Source organism: Pocillopora verrucosa, chromosome 8, assembly GCF_036669915.1.
Source record: "Pocillopora verrucosa isolate sample1 chromosome 8, ASM3666991v2, whole genome shotgun sequence".
NCBI classification, from domain to species: Eukaryota; Metazoa; Cnidaria; class Anthozoa; order Scleractinia; family Pocilloporidae; genus Pocillopora; species Pocillopora verrucosa.
Window position 1 is genome coordinate 2512298 of NC_089319.1, and position 15308 is coordinate 2527605.

General features: G+C 39.2%; 1 pseudogene; it reads left to right on the top strand.

The window, feature by feature from the left end:
- The first annotated feature begins 2124 nt into the window (after positions 1 to 2124).
- Positions 2125 to 12408, top strand: LOC131781170 (uncharacterized; annotated as a pseudogene).
- Positions 12409 to 15308: the final 2900 nt, after the last annotated feature.

A 15308-nucleotide genomic window follows, 5' to 3' on the forward strand; every position in this document is an offset into this window, starting at 1 on the left:
AGTAAATATACAGAGAACAGTATGGAGAATATAAATGCTGATGTTAGGGTGTAAAGGGTTAAATCAAGCAATATCCATTTGTTTATATTTTACTGCTCATCATCTTTTTGCTTAAAAATGTTTTGGTATTGTAAAGAGGATTTCCTTTTTGGTCACTCTTGAAAGAAATGGTTCAATTTTCAAAGAAGCAGTATTTTCATTTGGCCTGAAAAATAATTATGACAAGCTCTTGCTTAGCATCCATTTAGTTCTTTCAAAAGTTTTAAGTGAACAGTCTGATGTACTTAAATTATGATCTCATATTTAATTTGTAGGTTTATTGATCATGTACAAATCTGTTAGCCTTATGGATGAAAATATTTTATGGAGATCTGATATATCATAGCTGAAAATGCCTAAATCATTTTTGTGAGCTGGAAATTGCGAAGAAAAGAATGAACAAATTGATGCTGAAATTAGCGATAGAGGGTAACTGGACAAAACTCATGAAACACATGCTATGATGTTCAATTGATTTCCAATGAAAATTATTGCAGATTGTATTTGATTGTATTTACAATAATCAATGCTACATAGTAAAAGTATGCACCATTTCTGTGGGTGTATCAATGATTTTTATCTCCTATGTTATGGGAGTCAAAATGCAACCCACCCTCCCCTCTACTGGTTCAAACTTTACTCCCTTGTGAAGTTCAGGTGAATGAAGAAGACGAAATTTTCATGAGACTCCTTTCCTCCTTCCCATTGATCTCTTTGTGTTCCCCATGCAAATTCAACGAATTAAACACCCACCCTGCCTCAGCGTTTCTGAAATTCTCTGTGGTCTTCATCAGCATAGACCGATGACGAGCGTCTCTTAGCCCACACGGACCAATGTCAGTATCTCAGCAACGGCGCACCTACCCCTCCCCTGGTCCATCAACAGTCAACTGATATCAAGTTAGGGTTAACCCTAACAATGACCAGCATTTAATTTCTCCTAACAGTAATAATGCTGAATTGGTCATTAAGATCATGAGAATAAAGGACATGATCGCCAACCCAAGAAGCTTTGATTGCTAGCGAAATTCTCCTTGTCAGTACCCAAGGAAACGTAGAGAGAAGAGTATGGGGAGTTTGGATACTGATGTTAGGGTGTTAAGGGTTCATATTGGGTTAAGTGAGGGGTAGAAGCAGAGCTGTTCAGATACTTACATTGATCCGCCCACAGATTAATTTCTAGACGCGAGCCTCAGGAGTATATTGTTATCGAAGGGTTATGGGTGACTTACTTAAATGAAAAGAACAACCAAATGCATGGAGTTCTATGCCCCGAAAGATGTTAAAAAAGAATAACAATGAACCTAAACGAGGCAAATCAGATCAGATCTTAACAACTTTTCGTTTGTATTCCACACTTTTGTCCGTGAAGTTTATTTATAGCCTTTAAATGCTTCTGCATAATTTGATAACAAACTTTAGAGACAAACGATTTGGAAAATGGTGAGAAATCACTGGAACCCACGATACTCGTGGATTAAAGCTGAAGATTATCAGGAGGTTCAGTAGATCTAAGAATAAGCCCCAGGAAGACTACGTCAAGAAACAACCTTCTCCAGGTGCCAAATAAAGGCCATAACAACGCAATGAACACAAAAGAGTGAGATTACGCTCTGCTAAACAAACAACCAATTATTCTAATAAGAATTGAGTTCATTTGTCGTCAGTCTGTCTACCCACAGATTGCTCCTGAAAAGTTCTGCGCCATATATGTTATTAATATGCGATGGAAAGAAATAAAATGACCAAATAAAAAACACGATACCCGCCTGATAACTTGTTTTAGTGGGAAATGGAACCAGGAAGTAATGGATCATTCTCAAATCGTAACTTGTTGTAATTGGAAACTACTGAGATCTAGCCTTTAGATTATAGGTATTGTGTCTTGTTATCTGCAGAGTCATTTGGTATAAATAATAGGAATAGAAAAAGGAGGGCAAAAGGTTAGGATTTTGAAAGCAAAATACACTGGATGTTATTTTCGAAACACCCTTTTTCATATTTGAATGCCTCAATTGCGGTCTTAGGCGGAGTTGACTCATTTGGACTAAATGATAGGCATCGAAAGAAGAGGGTTTTAAAAAATCCAGCTTGTATCTTAGTTCTTCCTGGCGATATTCACTGCCATTCGCTCTTTAGACAGCTGAAAGTGATCGACAACTTATAACAGGATCAATTTTGGCCTTGCCACAAGGATTAGTGGGTTCCTTTTCAGCAGGTGATCACGCTTCAGCCTATGAGGTAAGAGTTTCACCTCTAGTCACGTTCTATACCCAAATAGAGGTCGATTACTTTCTGATCCCTCACCATTTCCTCGTTTGGCTCTCACTGTAGGCGTTATCGATAATTTGACTTCTATTTCGGTGAAGAGTTTTAAAACTATGGCGACTGTGTATCTTCAGAACGTTTTCCATGACTGATCGACGTGGTACAGGAGGCTAATTTGACGGGGTGCTTTTTGCTCCGTCTTACAACATATGAAGCGGCCTAACAATTTAGCCAAAATAACTTGAATTTTCGGAAGTTGTACAGAATTCAACTCATCATAGATTCCGAAAATAATTTCAAATAGTGTAGGTGGGGTTTGGAATTCGTGGAATCTACAGAAAATAGGGAGTGTTGTGGCGGCCAGCTCAAGAGGAATTGTGTGTTGTGTGTGGGTTTCTATGCAGAAAATGGAGTACGCTACTGGTGGGAATATAGTGATGAAAAAACAAGAATAAATTAGTTGAAGGAAAAGCGCTCGTTGATACCGTGGGGATTCGAGGTGCCGATTTAGAAGATTAATTTTTGTTCTAGAGGTTTTTTTTAAAAGTGCTGGTTATTTTGGGTTCCGACATTCTCTCCACTTTACGTAGAAAATGTCGGGACCCAAGAGATCCATTGATCACTGATCACTTTACGTGCATCTCCGCCAATGTCATTTGTAGAGGTAATCACATGATTTCAAGTGCAATTTGGAATAAATAAGCACGATTCAATTTTTCCAAAGACTGACAAAATTGCACAGCCCGTAGGGCGAGTGCAATTTGTGATCTGATTTTTTGAAAAAATTAACAAGTGCTTATTTATTCCAAACTGCACGAGAAAAATTATATGATTACGTATTAATAATATACATGGAAACATACGAGATAGTTTAACATTATTATGCAGAAGCAAAGCGCGCGCATCAAGAGCAAAAATAATTTATTCAAACTTGTCCATTCAGTCAAAACAACCGCGTTCAAAGTCCGGCTAAACAGTTCAAGGAATTGTTCAGTCTGTGTCCGAATCATTTTCGATGGAATGGAATCGTCGTTTGCGAGTTTTAACCATATTTGTTTTTAATTTCGGCGTAGAAAGTGCAATTTGTGGTCTTTGAAAAAATGAACAAGTGCTTATTTATTCCAAACTGCACGAGAAAAATCATATGATTACGTATTAATAATATGCATGGAAACATACAAGATAGTTTATCACTGTTATGCAGAAGCAAAGCCCTCGCAGCAAGTGCAAAAATAATTTATTCAAACTTGTGCATTCGGTCAAAACAACCGCGTACGATCAAAACAGTAATATATGATGATATTTTTACATCTTTGAGGCGCAAAAAAGTTCAAAGACCGGCTAAACAGTTCAAGGAATTGTTCAGTCTGTGTCCAAATCATTTTCGATGGAATGGAATCGTCGTTTGCGAGGTTTAACCATATTTGTTTTTAATTTCGGCGTAGAAAGTGCAATTTGTGGTCTTTGAAAAAATGAACAAGTGCTTATTTATTCCAAACTGCACGAGAAAAATCATATGATTACGTATTAATAATATGCATGGAAACATACAAGATAGTTTATCACTGTTATGCAGAAGCAAAGCCCTCGCAGCAAGTGCAAAAATAATTTATTCAAACTTGTGCATTCGGTCAAAACAACCGCGTACGATCAAAACAGTAATATATGATGATATTTTTACATCTTTGAGGCGCAAAAAAGTTCAAAGTCCGGCTAAACAGTTCAAGGAATTGTTCAGTCTGTGTCCGAATCACTTTCGATGGAATGGAATCGTCGTTTGCGAGGTTTAACCATGTTTGTTTTCAATTTCGGCGTAGAATCACTCGAGCAAAGTGTTAAGCTGGATCGGCTAGTAATTTTGATTTCCTTGGCAATTCCCTTCTCTAAACACCACTTTTTCCAAACCGACAACCAAGAAGCAGTGCTTTTTACAGTGTTTTCGTTGTTAGAGCTGTTTTTCAGCTGATGTACTGATGTTGCGGTGGCGGAAAAAGACTTCCATAGGACGCCGATCATTTATTCGGTCGCAAATTTTCTGCGTAGCCAAATGTTGCGACATCCAAGACTCGCATTTGATTGGCTATCTGTGAGTTCCTTTGATTATTGACCAATCAGAATGTCTGGTTTGTTACTTTCTTTGCACAAAATTAACTCTCTTCTGCAACGAATTACCTTAAAAATGCATTTATCTTAACCAACCAGAACTGAGTAACTTTTTCATGTATATATTTAACTGCATAACTTACACGTATTGCAAAAAGTTATACATCGGTGAAACAGGAAGACGACTAGGTGACCGATTCCAAGAACACCTTCGCGACGTAGAAAGAAATGACAAGGACGCATAGCGCATCCAAACCAGTCGCTAGACACTTTAATCTCCCTAATCATTCTAAACAGCATGTAGCAGTTTGCGGTCTTTCCCCACATGTTGGCAGTTCGGAAATCCGAAAAACTCTAGAATAAAAACTTATCTTCCAAATCAGCACCTTTAATACTCACGGTGTCAACGAGCGCTTTTCATCTAACTAATTTATTCTTGTTTTCTCGTCACCATGTTCCCACCAATAACGTAGCTCCATTTTCTGCATATAAACCCACACACAACCTACAATTCCTCCAATTGGTCTGTCGAAGGGCTAACGCTCGAAACGTCAGCCTTTAAAATTTTTACGGTGGCCAATTTTTTCAACTTAGTTGTTAACACTAAATTACCCTGTTATACTCTCCCACTGACGCAGCACCACAGTTTCCTTAGAAACGTACTGTCTTTACTCATTCAACTTAAGAGGAATCCGTCATTGTCGCAAGGGAATTTAGTCTTTTCTAATGGAAATGTTCCAGGAGATTTCGCCTATACTGCTGAACATTTTCAGGGGAGTGCGTCGCTTGATGAAAAAAAGAAAAAATTTCTTAATCAAAAAAAACGAACTTTTCCTCGTGTGAACTCTTTTGCCTCATCATGCATGCCCACAAACACAGATGATAGACGGTAGACGACAGACGGAAGGCGGTAGACGGTATATGACGGGCCCTGATCCCGAAATTCAAAGTTGTCATGCCATCACGTGAATGTCACATAAATCTTTCTTTCACGGAGCAATGCGTTACGTTAATCGAACCTGTATTTTAAAAGCGGTCGTCCAATATGGTGAACAGTGTTTGCACACTGGTCAATTTACAGGGTGGGGAAAATTGTATTAAACATGCATCAAATTTATTTTCGTCCATTTTGGTTGACCCTGAGGGATGCCCTAGCCCTGATTAAGTATGTTCTTGGGGTTGGGTAAAGCCAGATAATATTGCGTTACAAAACTCAATATTTTCTTCTGTGTGCTATTTTCTTTGTTTTTAAGTGACCCTTTTCTTCAGGAGCATACAACTACAGACTCATAATTCTCCTGATCTTCCTCGGGTATCATCTGTTCCCCTCTTCAAGCATATTTTGAATCTCTGTACGTTCATATTAAGAGCGGAGCGCACCAAATTTGTTCTTATGATGCGTAACGCTTTCCCTTTGCGAATTCTTTCTATACGCCAAGTAAAAAGTTTTGACAGGTCAGCACGACTCCTGCCAGGCGTACGATTTTCTCCGCAGTTTCCCGTGTGTAAACAAAAACAGAGCCGTGTTCGACTAGGATCTTTCAATATCTTTACTTTCCCACGATCTTTGACAATTTTTTTGTCTTCCTTCTCGTCCATGTCAGAAGTGGTTTAAGCAAGTTTTTGTGAATAAGGTGGCCCAATATGGCAAAAAATGCTCCTTTTTTTCCCATTTGTTTTTCTGTCTCGTGGAACTTGTATTAGGCGGTCACCCACGTAACGCCGTTAGAGAAAGATTTATGTGGCATTCACGCGATTGCGTGTCAATTTTAAATTTCGTAACGTAACGCCTCGCGAAAGGAGGATTTATGTGACATTCACGCGATTGCGTGACAATTTTAAACTTCTTGATTATGTTCCGTCACACAATCCATCGTCTACCGTCTACCGTCTAACGTCATTTTGATTGTTGGAAGGATGGATAGTTCTATACACACAGCATCCAGAGCGAAATTAATTCAAGGCCAGATAACTTCCCATCGGTTCCAAACTTTTCTTCAGTAATTTCTTCAGAATCGTGATACGCTTCTTTGTGTTTTTTTGACGCGGGGTGAATTTTTGTATTTCAGGAAAAATGGCTTCAGCAGCGGCCCCATCGTTTCATGCAACAGAAAAGACAGCTAATTACGCCCGGTTATGCAGACTTCTAGTGGATGTCAGTTCCCATATCCTGAGAGAGACATTTGACAAAAAGCGTCCACCAGAAAACCTGGAAAAAGTTCTGTCAACTCCAGAGATTCGTGATGCGCTACAAGAACTCAGAAGAAGAAAAGTACTGAGTCTATCACAATGGGGCAAACTGTACCCTGCCATCAAATCATCAGTCTCATCAAGAGATTTCGATATCACTCTACTGGTGGTACTGTTGAGGAACATTTGTGGTCTTGTTCGTCCAGCTACCGGCTGGGATACACTTCCTCCTGTGACAGACACAACCCTTGAGGCGGACATTGCGCGCATCAAGTACTACAGAAACACAGTTTATGGTCATGCCAGCGAGGCCTCAGTTGATGATGTAACATTTAAACAATACTGGCAGGACATCCAAGATGCATTGGTGAGACTGGGAGGAGCTGGTTACCGAAGTGCTATCGATGATCTGAAAAAGGAATGCATAGACCCTGATTTCGCGGAACACTACAAAGAGCTTCTTAAACGGTGGGTGATGGATGAAGTCAGTATCAAGGAAAGATTGGATAAAATGAAAGAAGAGTTGGATAAGAGGTTTGATGACTTGGAAGTGAAAATTTTCGATCCTGAAAGGAGGAAGGAAACAGGAGGTAAAAGTGAATAAAGCATTATATTTACCAAATATATATTTAAAATATTAGAGTACATTCATGTTTTCAAAGCTTTTCTCAATCCGGACTGTTCTCGTTTGTTGAACGTCCGATGGCTCTCATGCATCCGTTCATCAGATCAGGACCACAATTACATGATAAAAAATTGAAAAGGCGTTCGTGTAACCTTTGAATGAAGAGGGCAAATAGAGATAGGGAGACATAAGCAAGTCACGTCAAGGGTTGTTAAACAGATTTATTTCTCATTGTTTGCTTAAGGTAATTCCATGAAAATGGAGAGAAGAGAGGACGTTAATATTCTGATACTGGGAGAGACAGGAGTCGGGAAGTCCACCTGGATCAATGGGATTGTCAACTATTTGAAGCATAGCTCTCTTCAAGCCGCCATTGATGCCCGTGAATTCACTGTTTTGATACCTTTTAGGTAAAAATATGAACCTTCTGGTAATTTAAACATTTTGTTGAATTTTTTGATAATACGAAGCAGTTTCATGCTTCGAAAGACGTTAGGCCCAACGGTTAGCGAACTGAACTGCGGATCGAAAGGACCGAGTGGAGTTCGAGCCCTGAGTAGGTAATTGCATTCTTGGGAAAAGCACTTCTTTCTTAGAGTATCTTTCTCCACCCAGGAGAATGAATTGGTATATCCATATGGAGAAGCAACACTCTTGAGTCTTACCTGCTTCAGCGGTTTAGGTTACTTAATCGCACGAGTCCTGCATGATTTTACCAGTATATTTTCTTTACCTTCTTCACTTTTCTTCGCCATTCTTTGCCATAGATATACTTATAATTGTAGCGACGAGGGCTATTTAGCAGACAACTTGTCTCAATTGTTTATCAAACCTTTCAAACTATTGTTGCGGCTTTGCTTTTCTACGCGTTTTCCACCCGCTTTCTCTCTCTTGCTCCTCCTGTGACTATTGGGATTCACTGAAGTACGTTATCTCATTTGTGTAGTCTATTGGAGACCTGTATTAGATTTCTTTCAAATTGAGGAGGTTGCTCATTCAACGAACATTTATCTACATGGCGTTTACTTCACACTCGTTCCTGAAAATCCCTGGTGGACGACGGTACCAAAACCTGTCTGGCAGCTATTCATGTCTACGTTTTTGATCGATATGTTGAGTTTGTGAAATTCAAAGAATTGAAATATTTGAGAAGTAAAACAAATATAATTGTTTTTGAGTTTGTACTACACAATTCTGGCCGATAAATTATAGGGAGTTAAGACACAGTCGAGTTCCCGTCAGGAAAACCCAAACCTCTGTCATTAAGATGGCCTGTAGAGATACATCGTAATACATTTAATCAAAATATATATTATTTTGACAGTAAAATGGTCTATTTATTCCAGGTTTGCCTATACGAATGAGAAAGGGGAAGGGACGGAAGTTTGCTTTGGTTCTGATGCAAATGAAATTTTCGCCACCGGTCGGTCTGCTACCCAGTCCCCTCGGGAGTATATGTTTGAGACAGAGATCGCCAAGTTCCACCTTATCGACACTCCAGGCATTGGGGATTGTCGAGGAACTGACAAAGACAAAGAACACTTTGAAGAAATTATGGCCTTTCTCAGCATTTACGACAAGATCCACGCCGTGGTGGTGCTCCTCAAGCCAAACAATCCCAGGTTGACTGTGGCCTTCAGGTTTTGTGTTTTGGAGCTGCTTAAGCACCTTCATAAATCACTGCAATCCAACATTATATTTGCCTTTACTAACTCCAGGGGAACGTTTTACCAGCCAGGAGACACCCTGCCAGTTCTCAAGGAACTCCTGGAGAAAAACAAGCTTTAAATCGATCTTTCGCCTTCCAACTATTTTTGTTTCGACAACGAAGCTTTCAGGTATTTATCTTTCCAAGGTCTAAACTTTATTCCAGAGAACACAGATTTTTTTAAATTCATCTACTTATTTCTTATTCCTTTTTCACACACCAGACCCTAAATAAGCTAAGACTAAGGAGGATTTCAAGTTAAACAGATTTTAAAAAAACTTAAAGTTCAGCAGTAATGTGTTATCATAATTTTTTAATGAAATAAATTTCAGGACTCCCCCGTATCGATCGCGAGAAATATCATTGAAAACTGGGTTTTAATTCATCGCGCTTCAATGGCCTCTGAAATAAGGAAAGTTACAGAATTGAGTGATTGTTAAACTTTAAAGGAAAGGGGTTTTTTAACGGTTGCGTTTTCTTCGCGTGGCCACGCAATGATCAATATTACTTTTGCCGTAAATTTATATCCGTTAAAACTACGAGACTTATTTAAATTTTTGTAAATAATTCAATCAAATAATTCAATCATACCACAGTTGAAAACAAAATGTGAGGTCAGAAGCCCATTTTTTTACTTTTAAAGCTCCTTTCCTACTTTGCACTGCATCCATAGTACATCACTTTTAACAGCTTCGACCGTCGAAAGTTGTTCACCTTTCCTCCCTTGAACTCTCGAAAATTTCTCATTCTCCTGTAGATAATAAATATTTAACAACTAATTACCGGGATGGAAGAGGCTAGTACAAAGATATGACTTAAACTCATTTCTTACTGCAACGATTACAATATTTTAGGACACAAATCCTGCGCGTGTTGCTTGGATGTGAATGGCAAAGAATAGCCGGAGTTTGAGTAGCTAATTAGGGCACGCCTTCAACGCTATCTACTGTTTTACTCAATACTAAATAGATATGTCTATCGACAAATTATTTCGTATTTATGCATGTTAATATGCTTTGTCATCGACAGATTTCTTGCCTGCAGCAGGAAAGGAATTGAATTTACACCGAAAATGGTTGGCATCTACAAAGAGAGTTGGGACCTGTCGCGCGAAACTACGACCAAGCTCTTTCATAAAGTGATGGAAATGAAGCCACATGAGACGAAAGAGACTTTGAGCCTAAACAATGCAAGGGAATACACAGCGGCCTTAGTCAAACCCATGGCGGAAGCTGTCGAAATAATTAATTTCAACTTGAAGACGATTAAAACGGAAAAAGAGAAGTGCAAAGCCTGCGACAACGACATCAACCGTTTTCGAGCACAGTTAAAGTTCAAAGGGTTTGATCTTACGTTTGTGAAGCAAGAATACCCCACAACTGTCTGTGCTGGTCAAGGATGTAAGACGTATGTGAATGTTGGTGAAGATCGTGTGAGGCGTACTGTCTATAGTCAGATCTGCCATGATCATTGCTACCTTTCAGGAGTGCCTTATAAGACTCTCAACAACGAGAAGCTTCGTGATTGTAAAGCAATGAGAAATGATGGTGTTTGCAGCAAATGTCCTCACAGCTACAAACTCCACATGCATACCACCTACAAAACTAATCTCGAACAGAAGGAATTCTTATCTAAGGAAACACAGAAGATTATTTTGCAGAAAAAAGATATGAAGTCCCAGAAGGAAGAGTTCATTAGTTGTTTGAAAGCGCAAATTGATGAATTGAAGAAAGAAAAGAAATACATCTATGAAAGCGCATGCTTTTTCGGCGTCTTTCTCAAAAATAACGCCATGATCCCCTATAACGATGCCTTTGGCGAGTACATCGACATGCTAATCCAAGATGAGGAATCTAAGGAGAAGGAGATCAGAGACCCTGAGAGGATTAAAAAGTTTGTGAAGGAAAAACAGGCTTATGAGGAGAAGAAAAAACTCCTCATCGAAACGATGGCATCGCGCTCTGAGGGAGAGTCTGGAAATCTGCACATAGAGCAAATCTACGCTAGAAAAGAAAAGCTCTGTTCTTTGAAGTACAATGGAAAGATGCTGAAAGAGGCTCTAGGTATGATACCCCTTGCGTAAAATAACAAGTCATTAAATTTATGAAGTTTTCAAAAACCGGCAGAAAAGGGAAAAATCAATTACGATTTGTTCACTCTTCATCAGGGAAAAGGAAATTTTAGTCATCTCTGAAAAAAGAGAAAGGAGAACCCAAAATAGAGGTTCACCTCTCTCGAGTTCGAAAGAAACAGCTTCGACCCTCTACAAAATATGAATGCTACACTTAGAAGTTTTATTTATGATAAGAAGTAACAAATGAAATATCTGCTGTCTATACATTAGTGAAAAGTGCTTATTTTGTCTGTTTTAGATGGCGTCATGTCTGCGACACAGAATATGTACAAAGAAAGGTAGGGCAAAATAATATCACTTCTTTTCCACATGCTGCATCGGGAGACCACCATGTTTATTGATGAAATAGACAGACAAATTAGCAGAGAAGTCATCATATACAGACATCGTCAAACATTCGGATAAACTTAGAAAGGTTTTTGTGAAACGTGGAAAATATAGGCGCCACGAAAATTTACATCCTCGAAAGACCCAAGACCTCCCTGCACCACCCGTTCACACCACAACTCATAACTCATCGCATGAGGTGGGGGGGGGGATAGGGAAGGGGATGGACGAATGGGGGGGATTATATGGTTCTCAGGGGATATGGAGAGGGGATCGGTCGTCACTAACAGAGTATATGTGGGAGACTATAGAAAACTGAATGCCAATTTACTGCAAATGAGGGGGGTGTGGGTCCTAAAAATGTTAAATAGGCTTGGGGGTGGGTAACAAATGAGTTTGAGTTTTATTGTGATATAACCCTCCATGGGATAAATAATGATCAGTCCCTGATATTAGATTATTGTGTGTGCGTGCGTGCGTGCGTGTGTGCGTGTGGGTGTGTATGTGTATGTGTATATGTATGTGTATGTGGGGGGGGGGGGGGGGTTGGGTCATAACAATGTAACATGGGCTTGGGGGCTTAGGTGGTGGGTAGCAAGTGAGTTTTTTTGTGACACAACTCTTCAGAGGATAATGATCAGTGCCAGATATCAGATTATTGTGTGCGCACAAAATTTAATTTATTGGCATTGTTTTAAAGCAGGTAGTCGTCTTAGGACTGCTATTTAGTGGGCCCTCCTCGTGATCCTAATGTGTAAACCAGATCTGTCTGTTATTATTTAGAGTCAGCTGCTTGCAAATCAATGGAAATGACCGTCTCTGGAGCAGCTTCCTCAACAAAGGGAACCCTTTCTGGTGAACTCCGTCAGCGGCAACCTCAGCATCTCCCTCAGTTGGGAGGGAAAGATTAACGAACGTTTGCATAGTCAATGATTTGTGCTCGTGAGAAGATATTTTATAAACAACATAATTTTCTGTGCCTCTAGCGGGTGGCTGACTTGGTATGTCTTCGACAATTGCGCACTATAGTTTCTATATTTGCTGTTTGTTATATTTACATTGCTGGCTTTTTTAAGGTCGATTAATCTTAAAAAAAAGGAAATAAGCATACCCTATGTTTCTTTATATCAAAAATACCAGGTAGAAATCTATTTCCATGTTGCTTTTTTAAATTTAGCAAAACATGCTTTGAAGCAAGACTTTGCGACCAAAGCAATCAAGTAGAAAACGCGATATTTTGCCGCGGAGTTTAGCTGTTCCCAGAGGTGAACATTTTGCCAATGGACAAGCTTGAAGAAAACTGTAATGGAATATTTCGGGTGCGATCAAATCTATTGATAAGGAAGTAAGAGATTTTTCGTAATGGGGGAAGTGTGATGACCGTTAGACAGTCTATTGTAGTTTAGGGTTAACTGAAAGGCCTTGGTTCCGTCTTTTAACTCTCAACAGAACAATCAAGTAGCTTGTTTGATATCCCGCTCTCACGGCACGTAATCGTTTTAGTTTAGCTCAGTTGTTTTTAATTTCGTGCCTTCGTATTATTGAGAAAACAAAGATCAAAAAGAGGCCAGCGTAAGATTATTATGTTAGTGAAGAACCTCTTTCTTTAGTCTTCGATCAAATATCGATGCTTAAGTTTAATTCTCGAATATTTATCTCTGCAACTGACAGCACCGTGACGCTTTCGTCAAAATGATTTTAGAAATAAGCCCTTGCTCAGTAGTTTTGTTGGAAGCAAGGTTTTGGTCTTGCAGGCAATCAGTTAGGTTTTGTTCCCTTTGGCTAAATTGAGGGCGTCGTCGTTTTCTAGTATAGGATGTTTATTAGCATTTAGTGAGTTTCGGAGTGTGTTATTCGTAAGAAATTATCACGGGTTAAATCATTTAACACGATACAAAGATTTACCTTAGTTCTTACAATATACTTTATATTAATTGAACTCTCAGCTTACGGCTTTCAACGGTTATACAACAATCAGATGTTAAGGGAATAAAGAAGTGTGTTTTATATCTGACTTTTATTTAAAGGGGAGCCCATAAAATAGTACTCAAGTCGAGACCAGCCTCGACACTTTTTGAAAATCGCGAGCCGCACGCCGCTAAATAAAGGTATAGACGCGACCTTATAAATTTTTATTAGTTAAAGTGATACAGCTCGAGGCCTGAGCTAAGTTCGATTATCAGCCCCTGTTCGACAACTGAGCTTGCTCTACTCCTTCTGAGTCAGTAACGCTTGCTAGGCAAGTCTCTACAACCCTTTTCGTTACGAATGTGTCAAATCACTATTGTTTTGGAACGATAAGGCAACCAAAAATTGAATGGCAGACGCATGTTACTGATATTTCGTCTGCAGCGAAAGCATGCTACAAATCATGTCAATCTAGGTTGTGTACAGAGGCCCCAAGGATCCCAAGAGTCTAAAATTGCTCTTAAGATTTTTTTATTTCATACATACTGTGATTTTCATTGTGAAGTACTATCGTTAGTGTCTCCGATTGAACGAACGATGTATTTTCGCAGTCGTTCGCATCCAACCTTTGAATTGAAACGTGAAAAAATATCAGTATGTATGAAATGAAAGCATAATATCATGGAAAATGTGCACGAACGATTTTAATTCACGAGTTGTGATGCGTCAAAAACCTCACTCGTTCGCTCGTGCCATGATTTACGAAATTTTTTATCTTCTTGAGACCGGCAGCCTCTAATCATTTGTATTAAGCATTAACGCTGGGTCACACTAAGAGCGAATTCAAATATTTGCCAAATTTTTAGCTGCGGTCGCATCAAACTAAAATCCATTGACCAAAAATTCACGGAATGATTCATGTCAATCACAAACCCATCTCACTCTAAAAAGAAAATGTAAAAAAATCTTGCGCGAATTGCTACGGAGGAACGGATAATTTTTTCCAGCTGATCATTTGCGTTTTGGTCGACGCTGGCTTCAATACTTGCACCGGTTGGAGAATTTCTAGTTCAAGCCATATTTTCTCTAAATTGCTGCCTGTACAACCGGACCCGGGGTACGAATCACAGACATATGTTCTCTAAATTGCTGCTAGAATAACCAGACCCGGAGCACGAGTCATAGACATTTGAATAAAGCTGGCGCTCAAATTCGTTTCCCTCGAAAGAAAAAGGGTTGGATGGACGAAGAAAATTCTGCTATCGCACGAAAAACTAGAGAAGCAGACTAAAATATTCTTTCCCGATGAAATTCTGTCTAGACATAGCCTTCAAATCATGACAGCTGAATGTTTAAGAAAACATAAATGTTTGTTTGGCCAAAATTTGGAGGCCACTGAGGCAGGACATCGGGTTCTCTGACGATTGTAGAAAATTTTTGACGAATTGCGAAAGGCGTGTAAAACTGGGGGTCGCACTTATTTCACGCTTCTTTTGACAGATTTTTCACTCAAAACAAACAAAAAAAGTCCAAGTGCGATCCGGGCCCTACCCTAGCAATCAGCTTGTCCCTGAATAACGAGATAATCGTGTTACGTTACACAGTGTTCAATCTAACTCGCAAAGAAAATTGTTGTATGATTAATACTATAAGAAGTGCATTTTCAAAAATATCGTGAATGTGAAAATCTTGGCTTTTTTTTAACCGTAAGCAGTTTTCATGCATTTTAAAATAACGTCGCATCGAAAGTAACTGTAACCTCTCAAAGGCTTTCACTCTGTTGTGTGACTTTGCTATAATGTTGCGTGACAGCGGCCGTTAGTAAACATCCCCATTTTGTCTTACAGCTGGCCCTTTTCCGAACGAATTCTGCTATGCAGGATTTAAAACCAATATTTGAGCAACACAAGGTAATTTTCAGTTGTTGAGGGGAGACTCATAGGCGTCAAATGTATCAAACAGCTACCGTGAAGTTACGTCTTTAGTGGCCAGTGTATTTGAATGAG